This window comes from Brachyistius frenatus, unplaced genomic scaffold, assembly GCF_029030835.1.
Source record: "Brachyistius frenatus isolate BFR_SWC_R1_liver_20210118 unplaced genomic scaffold, ASM2903083v1 Contig_190, whole genome shotgun sequence".
NCBI lineage: Eukaryota > Metazoa > Chordata > Actinopteri > Embiotocidae > Brachyistius > Brachyistius frenatus.
The window spans coordinates 660441-672082 of record NW_027210789.1 but is presented as its reverse complement, the minus strand read 5'-3'; positions in this window follow the sequence as shown (position 1 = coordinate 672082).

Genomic DNA, 11642 nt, shown 5'->3' with positions numbered 1-11642 from the left:
ATTGCAATAAAACATTATACAAGGCCCTGTTAGGTAAAATAAATTACCGTTCAAGATAGACACTTTGAATAGAAATGCAGATGTTGTAGTGGCCGACTGTCTTGTCATCATTACAGGCGTCATTATGGCAGCTAATGCAGAAATCCTAAATGCATAATAATCCACAACATCACCACATGGCCTGTTCTCAAAGTCAACAACAGGTGTTGATGAGCAAACAACAGCGTATTGTGATGAATAAGTCACCAGAACTCAGGACATGTGGATTTGACTGAAGAGAAACATAAACCTGAATCAGTTAAGTTTTTGGTATTAACTTCAATTTTACAAATGTTTGTGTTGATACAACATATAATTATGTGATCTTTGTATGATTCCCCAACATTTCTGTAATATTTGTTTCAGCATGTGTAGCATATGAAGGAATTTCCTCGTCATCAAAAATAGGAATTTTCTGTTCCTCATTTTGCACCATTGCAATTCTACGAAAAACTCAAACATTTCTCTGCCTTTATGATACCTGTAGCAGGAGCTCGGAGGAGACCACATGCATCATTTTTATTTTATTTTTTTTGCCGGTGGACCAAAATGAAATCCAATTATTTTCTGTGAGCTCTCTCCTCTGGCACATCACTAAGCTGCTCAGAAAGGCATTCATGTTGCTCTCCAGTCTTTTCCTCTCCAATATGTTTTCTGATATTCTCTCTCTTTTACCATCTCACTGACGCCCACGGTACAACATCTCCAGACGCTCGGGATGTGTCCTTGCAAACTTGACTGATCCAATCACTTCTCACCAAAGTGATACCCAATCATTTCAGGAGGAAATTGTGAGGAACATTTGAAGAGGATCTAAAGATCCTATTTGTACAGTTTTTATTTTTTTGGTTTTAGAACTTGTCCATGGTGCATCAGTTTATTTTTAGTTGTTGCTTTCTCATTTGCTGTATGTAAATCATCCTTATTCCACTTCCATGCCCCAGTATATTGTCCCACATTGTATTCTTGTCCTTCTTCAATGCTCCTCTTCTATCGTATCACTTTCCCTTTTTCAGTCAGTTGTGTCCCCTTTACTTTCCTCCTTTTCTTATATTTTCACCTCTTATCTATGGGACACTTCTTGCTCCCCTTCCATTATTTCCTTTTAGTCTCCTTTTGATTCCCTCTCCTATCTCTTCGTCTCCCCTCGAAGCAACTGTTTGAGAAATGTATTTAAGGCTTCTGGTCAAAGAAGAGCAAATATAATTGAATAAGGATAGGTAATTAGAAGTTAATAACAATTTCTATAGCAATAATGACAGTTTGAGTAAAACATTTTTACTGACTCCAACAATGAGAGGCCACTTCATACAGCGATGTTCCAAATGAAGGCAGGAGATAGGACATGACCCCCTGAGTTGAGACGCTGGAGGTGAAATGGAGTAAACATATTTTAATTTGGTTTTATAGCGCCAAATCACAACAAGCACCTGACACAGTGAGGTCCATGTAACATTACAGAAAGGAACCCACATAGGCAACCGCTGGAAGGAAAAACGTACTTTTAACAGGGAGAACCAGGCTGAGAGGTGGGCAGCCATCTGGGGAGAGGGGAGAGCTTTGACGACTCACGGAAACTTCAGTTGAGGCTGAAGGATAGGGAAGGATGACGTGGTGATGGGGAGGAGAAGGTTTGTATATCAGGAGGTCTGAAAAGCACAATGACAGAGTTAATATGCTATTTAAAGAACGGGGATGAGAAAGCAATGAGCTCAAAATTGGTAGAAAGATTATTGAAGTACAATGACGACAAGATAATGAATGAGGGATTTTGAAAGCGTGAGAAAGCTGAAGTGTCCAAGAGAGCAGCAAGAATAGCATATATTCAGCCATAAAGGTATAAAGATAAGATAAGAGAATGTAAGGGAACAGATCTTCCTGTTTTAACTTATGCATAAGCATCATAAAAATAACTGGTGCTTTAAATCAGCATGAATACAAATGAAATCGATAACGTTATTAACAGATTGAGATAGACTGATAGTGATTGTAAAGACATAAGATCAGTTCAGATGAGATTTACTTTATAGTCCTATTGGGAGCTTTACCTTGGACATATCTGCAATATAGACTGAAAAGTCGCTTGCAGAGACCTCACTGGCCGTGCAGAATACATGATAGATCCAATTTGCCCCTTGTGTTGTCTGTAGTTGCAGCAAACACTAAAGTCAACAGCCAGATCATTAGCTGAACATAACTGAAAGAGGACTTTCATGTTCATACGCAGTACTGAGACAGTCCATTTGATGTAAGGACTACACGTTTCCCTCTTACAATAAAATAGTCACTCCTCACTTTTCAAATGTAGTCCAGTCAGTGCTTTCACAAGAGAGATTTTCAAAAGAGATTACCTTTCAATCAGCTGTTAAGGAACAACATATCTATTCACTGACTCATCTCTTTTTCTTGAGAGCTGAAAGGAACCATCAGAACAAACCACCCTGCCTACGCTGTTTACATAACACACTGCATAATCTAACATAACTAAGGCACACTATATTAATTTATTCAGCCTTATGTCAGCAGAAATATTGATTACTTTCTCTGAAATGTTGAAATATTTGTTATATTTTTGTACTAGCCTGCACTCAGGCCTGTCTGAAATCCACATTTTCAACACCTCCATCTCAGCTCGTCAGCCTGAGCTCGCAGTGAACATCTGAATGTCAGTGGGTCACAGGATTAACACTGCACACCTGCCTCATATTGAACTGCAGAGATTCCACAGGGAGAGACATGTTTTGTGGTCTCGTGATGATATTCACATTTCTTTTTCACGCCATTAACACTGGACTGTCTGTGCTGCTGAAATAATACCGTCAGGTTAGAATTAGAGTGAGGCTAGGACAAAGTGTAGCACCTGCTGGAGCAGGATAAAATACTAGATCAGAGAGTAAACATTTACTTCTTTATTGGAGTTTTCTAATGAGTCTTTTAGTTTTAGTTTACTTTTAGGCCTATTTAAGATGTTTCAGTGATTGTGATCATCATTGGCACACTTTGTACAATATTAGTGAATTATATACATAACAAATATGAATGAGATGTGGATAAAGTTCAGCAACAAGCAGGTTGCCAAGGTTTGGCTGCCAACTGGGCAAAGCAGGACTCAATGACATGCATATTTTATTATTTGTTTAGCTAGCCAAATTACCACATATGTTCCTACTTTTGCTCTGTTGACTGATAGCAGGTAGACAACACATGAACACACTCATGTGAGCAAACCACAGAAGTGTTCGCTACATTTTTGGCAATGATTTGATTTAGTCACAATAACTATTAAGGTTAGAAAAAGACAATGGTTTGGGTTAAAAATGATGCCTTGGAGTTGCACTTTCTTTTAAGTCATGCAACCTTTATTGTCATGGCAACAGTAAACGCTGTTTTAAAGAACTGTTCCAACTCACAGTTGGAAATGGCGAGCAAACAGCAGTCTCATTCACCTGAAACATCCACCTGACCTGCCTCCTTCTAACAAGGACAAACACACATTACATAGACGTCATCTGAACCGCATCACTCCTCCGGCTCACATTCATGTGGCTACCACAACAAAAGATCCTAACTGACTTTCCATTGGCATTGTTTCTGTTTTACTAGTACATGATTTCAACAAATTATGCATCACCACCACATAATGTAAACATTTTCCCCCCTGAATCGCAGTGAAATAACAGTATGGAGTACTTCAAATGTCTGAAACGGTTCCCTTCATATGTTTTTTTTATTTTTCTTGTTTTCACCCATCTGTGTGTCTGTGTCTGTGTGTGGTTTATGAGGCGGACATTAATTGGCTAAAAATAAATCATTTGTCGTACATGCGCTGCCCTTGTGTGTGACTTGAATGGGGCGAGGCTTTACCTTTGTCCTACTTTTAGTTTCCATAACAGCCGAATCTCATACGTCTTCTTCAAACATGGCTATCAAAGGAGAACGAAGAAACAGATGAGGTGGATTTAATGGTTTTATAAATGTACAACAGAACATGAGAAAGTGTAGAACTAAAACTGAAACACAATCATTGTGTTGTATTTGCAGAATTTTACAAAACACTGTTGTCATCATTGATCAATACAAACAGTAAATGAGTCAGTATGTGGTGATGTGAAAATCTCATGTCACGGCTGCAGTGATTTTTCAGCCCCAGCGTCAAAGTCCAATGATTTCATCTTTTTCCTCTGAGCCACCTGCTTATTGTTTGCTATCAGCAACCCAGTCATGCTCAGCACAGTCCACCGCTCCTCATACAGACGTCTCATGCAACCCAATCCTGTGTTGCCTCAGACTGGCTGATGACGGGGAAAAAGAGACAGCATCTCTGTAATTTCACCCTCCTTTCTCGTGACGAGTCTAGTTTGTGTTACTCTTACTTAGTTTCTCTATTTGTGTTGGTGGCTTTCTTCTCCTCACTGCACTGAAATAGAAGCAGGAAAAGTGTGTGTGTGTGTGTGTGTGTGTGTGTGTGTGTGAGAGAGAGAGAGAGAGAGCATGCATCTACTTGTGTTCGTGTGCGAATGTCTGGTTGCCTGTGTATTTATGACTGTGCTGAGAAGTTGCCAACTTGACAAAAACTAAAACTTAAAAAGCAACTATGGAAGCCATTGTGTGATGAGGAACTCATCCTCTGCTGCTGCTGTCAACATTGTGGACTTCAAGGGTAACACAGCAGGAGCACAGAGAGGAGGCACTTTAATTGGACGCAGTCTGAGAGTTTCAATTTGCATAGACACCTGTGCAGGCAGGTACGCACACCAACACAGTTACACACATGTATTTGAGCAAACACACACCAACATACACACACCGAGTGGAGTCACTTCAGTGGAGCTCATTAATCCTCATGTTTTCTGATTATCGCAGTTCTGCAGATCAAAATATTCATTTTTTCAGTGTTCCAGACTTCTGCAAAGGTTTCTGTTGCTTCAGATTTGGATTACAGCATTTTATTTGTCAGACACTGAGCACACAATAATCAACAAATGTAACATTCATGAGTCATCGCTATTATTATTCCTGCTGGTGTCAACTTCAGCAAACAATCCACAGCAGGAGAATTTGGAAATTACAACAGCTGTTTTAACATGGCAAATACAACTCGCTTCAAGTCCAAACTCTGGCATATGTGGAAAGTACATTGACGAGTTGAGAGTATACTTTGAGGAGAGAGAAGAGAGCATACCAAGCAAGAGGGGGATTAAATCTTCGGGCCACAAAAAGGAAATGACATACCTCTGGATATAACACACTGAGCCACAAACAGGCAGATAAAACATTCAGGGGTGGGCTTTGGTGTCTGACAGTCAGTGACAGTTGCTGCCAGCTCAGAAGAGCAGGAGCTGAGGACTGCTGTATTGTCCTTCACTCGAAGCTAAAGTGAAGTACAGTCTGGTCCAGCTTTCATTCCCTCCGATCCAAGACGTATTTATCATTTTTATTTAGCGAGCACTTTTCAAAGAGAAGTTACAAAGTGCTTTTCCAAGGAGAAAGTTAATCCAATAAATAATGGTAATGACAGAAAAAAACAGCTATGTAAGCAGTCAAAAGAAAACCACGTGGTCAAGAAAATGAATCAAAGCTAATTGGATTAAAGAGTCCATAAAACAGAGCTTGAAGAATATCATACAATGAATGATGCTGATCAAGCACCTCTAACAATAACCTTCAATCTTTACTTTACAATAAATACACTCGTACATAGGTCGAAGTTGGCTATACAGCCTTTTGTCCAGACTGACAGGTCCAAAAAAGCACACTTTGAGTATGTTCACACTGAACACAAAACAGAAGCAGGGGGAAACCTACGAAGAAACATGTTATTAGTAATTTCTTCATCTGCACACACAACCTTTGTAAATGTTGTCTGGAGCAGCTTACCACAGTGGTATGATAACTGGACACTTGTGAGACACTCAGGAATTCACTTTATCTCTCTTTAGACTTTATACAACATCACTTGACATCCTCCTTTGCTCCCATCATAATTACTACTATCTCTGGAGGTCGGAATAAATGTAAACATGGGTCATATTAAGCTGATTGCTAAGATAACCTTTATAGGAACGTGTTTTATGGGAGGACTGTCTGGCTTAATGCACTTATTCACACGACCACAAGAGGTCGTCTTCATAAATATTAGTCATTTTAACCCCTTTCACCCATTCACCAATGTCTTGTTTTGTGGTGAGGTCAGGCTGCACTGAGGTTACTAATCTGGACATTAACTTTCATAAAAAAATGACTGATGTTAGACCCCCTATAACACCTAACAAAGGCAACTCCACATAAACCAAAGAATGTCAATTTTATATATGAATTATTCAAAAGATGCAATTACTGGATGACATTTTAACACATAGGGGTTGTAATCTTTGCGTAATCATGTGGAAAATCCTAAATCCAACTATCTAACTAACCTTTAACTATCTACCTAACTTACCTAATTATTCTAACCTTTAAAATCTGTCATTAAATTAGGTCAACACAAGTGTATGAACACAAACAGAAAGAAAGATTCAGTTCACAAAAACAAAAAGACTGTCTGCACTTGCTGCCTTGGGCTGCACTGCCGATTTATCAAGGTTTGCTTAAATTACTTACTTGAACAGAAATGAATCCTCTGTGGAAAAGACCTTGCCCATATTGTGTTGGTCTCGTAATTTGCTCGCAAAGGGTAGATGCTAAAAAAAAGGAACAAAATAGAGAGAAGTGTGCAGACACACTTATTAGAAGTAGATCTTTTCTGTTTGAACATGAATTCATTGGCCTGTTCTTGAAATTAATTAAATTAACACTCGAATGACAGACAAGGGAGAAAAGCTAAAAAAAAAAAACAGCACCACTTACAAACAGACTTAGAAAAGCAGGTGATCTTTAGTGTAGAAACAGACGGCTCTTTAACCGCTTGCTGATTTGAATAACAGGTTTCTTGTCTGCTATTCCCTTCTCTAACGCAGTAATACCTCACCTGTCCACTAGGAGTCCTCAGTGTGTATCTGCACCTGCTGCTCTCAATCTCCTGGGCAGCCATTGTTGCTGCTCCCTGTCTCGCCTGCTAAACCATATTATGCATGAATTGTCAACTAGCATTTGTGCATTTGCATTTGTTAGACATGTGTCTATAATATACAAAGTAAATCAGAAAACATAAAGTTACTGACTATCTGTGTACGTTATCCCTTTTCCAGTGATAATGTTCTAAAACACTATGGGCCTGATTTACTAACATTTCAAATACCGGGAACTAAATTGCGTGTTCCTTCCAAAAGTTTGCAAATTTTTTTTTGCTCCCGTTTTGCAGGTGATTTACTAAGAGTAATTGCGTCATTGAAATCAGGTGCAAATCCCTATATTTAAATGAGGGTGTGTGTTAAAGTGATTCCACCAATGGAAAACAGAGCGACCGCAAAAGGAAAAGGAAACCCGATCCCATTGAAATTAAGACATATGAATAGAACAAGAACAAAACGCTACATAGGAGATTATCAGCAAGAAAGTCAATAATGTGGGAAAAACAAAAAGGCGGAAAAAAAAGGCTGCATAATACAACATTGCCGAGTCGTAGGAAGTTTTTTTAATTGCTGGTATTTCGTGGCTCCTCCTTGTTGACTGTCAATCATCATTCAGTTCATTCAACAACTCAGAAATGTCATCGCTGACAAACGATATGTCTGAATAATGTTTCCCTCTGTCATCTAAAATCTTTTTCCACGGGTGTAAAACCACGTTCTCTATGCATTCTTTAGTTTCCTGCGTCTCCTTCTCACCACAATAAGAGCAGCCGTCTCTCCAGATTTGTGCACCCCTTCGGTCGTACTAAAACGCACACGCAAACACTTCTCCTGTTTCTACTTTCAGGTTTAGTAAATATCGTTGCGGGTGCTAAATTGTGCTCTTTGCATGTTCCCTCCCAGTATTTTGTACCTTCAGGAAGAAACGCCCAATATTACATATGCATGTAGGCAAACACGCAAAATGGACAAGGTGTTAAATTGCACATTTGAAAGATGCAATCCTCGCTGCACGTCGTTGGTAAATCTGCTCGGACATTTTTTTGCGGGTGGTGTGGAGTTTGCACGTGATTTCACACGCGCAAACATTTAGTAAATCAGGCCCGATGAGTAGTGGCATCGAGACTATGGGACACTAACTGCGAGGAATTTCTGAAAGCAGCAGCTGCTAATCTCACTCCCTTTTTGTTAAAGGCTTTTGGTATGGCCACTGCATGCCTTAGCCAGACCTACCATGTTTTTGTGAAAATATATTCTTGAATTTGCTAATCTGACTAAATGATTTCAACAAAGGTATTTCCTGGAGCTTTTAACTGCATGTCAAGGCTTCATTATTGGTTGGAGTTTTCACAGCCACGAACCATATGTGAGTTGCACTGCTTCCGGGAGTGTCTACACTGTTCTGAATGAATCAAGAAAAAAACCCAGCAATGAGTCTTATGCAAATTGACTCACTGCATATAGAGCTCAATATATGAAACAATAACTTGCTATAGATGTCAGGCAAAATCCCATGACAGCATGACCATCAGCAGCAACCATGAATCATGACTGGAAAACAATGAAGTATTAAAGGTTAAACCATATGAACCCAACAATATTTTATGAAGAGTTGGTTTTTCCTTAAATATAAAAGTATCTCTTTATGTAGGATAACACAATACTTCATATTCACCAGAAACAAAACAAAAAAACACACACAAAAAAAATCACTTACTGTCTAGCGGTTGCAGTGAACAGAACAGTCTCATTCTCTATTAAAAATAGATGTGCAGAATTGCTGTGAAGGTCACTTCTTCAGGAGGTGATGAGGGGGCTTTTTGCAGCCAAGACTGCTTAACAAGTAAAGGATTGCCAACTCTCACTCATCTGGCATAACATTAATTCTCTCTGTGTCAGTCTGATTCTGTCATTCGTCTTTGATACATGCACTCCGTGGAACAGATAACTTCTTACATTTCGGTAAAAGTCAGAACTGCTGTTGGCATCCTCAACCAAGAGAAAAAAAAGTGTGAAAAAAGCAAAAAGACAAAGCTGCGAATCCTTTTTTATCTAGTTTCACGTACATGCCTGCTTGCCTATTGTAATATATCTCAAACTCACGTTCGACTTATTTTCATCTGCAAAAAGAACAATCTACAGCAGTGAACAAAAGTTTTCAACTCTTTAGATGTGTACATTCTTGTTTATCACACAAAACTGTTAATGAGGTGTCTGATTGATTCCAAATTCATTCTGCAACAAGACAATGAACACAAACCTACAGCCAGAGTAAAAAATAATTATCCCCAGCAGCAACAACAACAACAACAACAACAACAACAACAACAACAACAACAACAACAACAACAACAAGGGGTCCTGCAACAGATGGTATCACCTTCACAGAGCACAACATCAGAGTCAGTCTGGGATCACAAGAAGCGACAAAAGACACTGAGAATAAATCCACATAAGAAATAGTGCAATATTTACAAGATGTTTCAATCTACCACTCAGTAGCTACTTTGAAAAACTGTGCACCATTTTAAAGGCAAAATGTATGAAACTAATTGATAAATAACCATGTTGCAGTTGACAACATGTTTGTCCAGTCTCATACAACATATGTAGTGGAAAGGGAAGTCTTAGCCATGATAGAAGATGATGCTTCAAATATGGATGTTGCTGCAAAGAAACTACAAATTCTAAAATGTGGATGCCTGATAGACATCTTTAACCTGACAGCATAGAAGATAAAAACAATCACTACAGCTCCAAGGTGGACACCCAAGATTAGTGCCCCCAATTCAGCATCGGACTAAATGTGAAATGTGGTCACAATCTCCCCTGCTGTATAAGAATTATGGCATCTTGTTCACATGAATGTGATGTACATGAGGTGCCAGTAATCTCTGAACGCCATAATATAATGAGTTCATCCTTCTGTCAACTTGAGTTCAGGTAAACATTGTGCCACATTTGAACAAATTCCATTTAGGTATTCCTAAGATGTCGATCACGAGAAAAGAACAGAAGGACAACCTGAAAATGCCTGTGGCCACGTAGGCATTATAATTTTATCAAGGCAAAATTATTCAAAGCACGTTCAGTTGACTTTACTGTATGTTTGAATATCAACAATCAGTACAATACAGTCAGAAGCGACACAAGAAGCATTTGCCAAATATGTAAAGAATTGATTTGGCTTAAGTAGGCGAGCTCAACACACTTACAATACAGTATAGAGTTATTTTTACTATATGCAACATATTACTCACTAATTAACCCCTCTCATCCTGCTTCAGCTTGTTTATTTTATGTTTTAATTAAGTTATTAATATTTATACATATATGGAGTCATGTGGATGTGTGTATTTATATGTGTGAGAGGAGAAGACAGGAAGTGAGATAGAGAGCCAGAGACACATAGTGTGTGTTTTTAATGTTGCATTACTGTTCCTGAGGTTGCATTCACTTCATTCATTTCACATGCAAATCAGTTTCACCATCATGCCACAGTGTCATTTATATTTTCCATTTCAATCCCCCCATGATCTCCTTTATTGTTGTCCTTCTTCTGTTGAGGATCTTATTGGTAATACAGAATTTATATGGCAGTAACCATGCTGTCTACTCGTTGGTACCCACAAAGATTTTATCCCAAAAGGATTTTCCCCTTGGGGTAATTTTCCTTCTCTCATAGAAAGAAGAATAATATATAATTATTAATCATATATATTATAGCATTCCGTGTCATCAATAATTCATTTTTTTGTTTACACACCTATCACAAATTCCTCATATGTCAAGCTATAATTACTGACATGTCAAATGCCTGAATAAATCCTCAGTGATATCCTGTAGATACATAACAAATACATTAAAATGCATTATAAACCATTTATCAATTATATTCTTCCAATTTTTTTGTTTTGTTTGTGTTCACCTGATTGTCACTTGGCCTCCCTTCAACCTAGTTTACTCCTGTTAGCTTCTGCATATCAATTATTGTCATCTCGCTGTGCCGTTTGCACTTGTCAACCAAAAATATACAGACCTGAACATCATCTTGGTTAAGTTGTTCCCCCTCTTTGTTTTTGCGCTGACAAATAGTCAGTGACAGACCGCTCTCCTGGTGCTGGCATGGCGCTTAAAATAAGTGAAGTGAAGTGTGGAGAGACGTTTAGACACCTGAGATTACTTCAGTTGGCCAGCTCAGTAGATCTTTAATTAGAAGAAAGAAAGAATGTTTTCATGTTTAATTAAGTAAAGGAGTGAGTGTTTCCTCTTTCATTTAGGAGAAGGCTGGATGTTTTCCCTTGGCAATTAAACTCCTGTGACAGATGTTCAGACAATGTTCCCATTTCTAAAAATTTCCCCTGAAAGTGTACTAATCCTCAGCACGTTTTTTGTTTTAAACTAATTTCCGCCCTTATGTCAGTCCTCATCATTTACACGTCTGTCCTGCAGTAGTTTATAAAAACTGTTTGTGTCATTCCTAAAAGATGCCCTGCCTCAATCAAACATTCATCTCAATGACCCTGCATCCATGATGACTCTTTGGTTTTAATAAAATATCCTTTTCAAGAACAGGACATTTCAAATAATTGA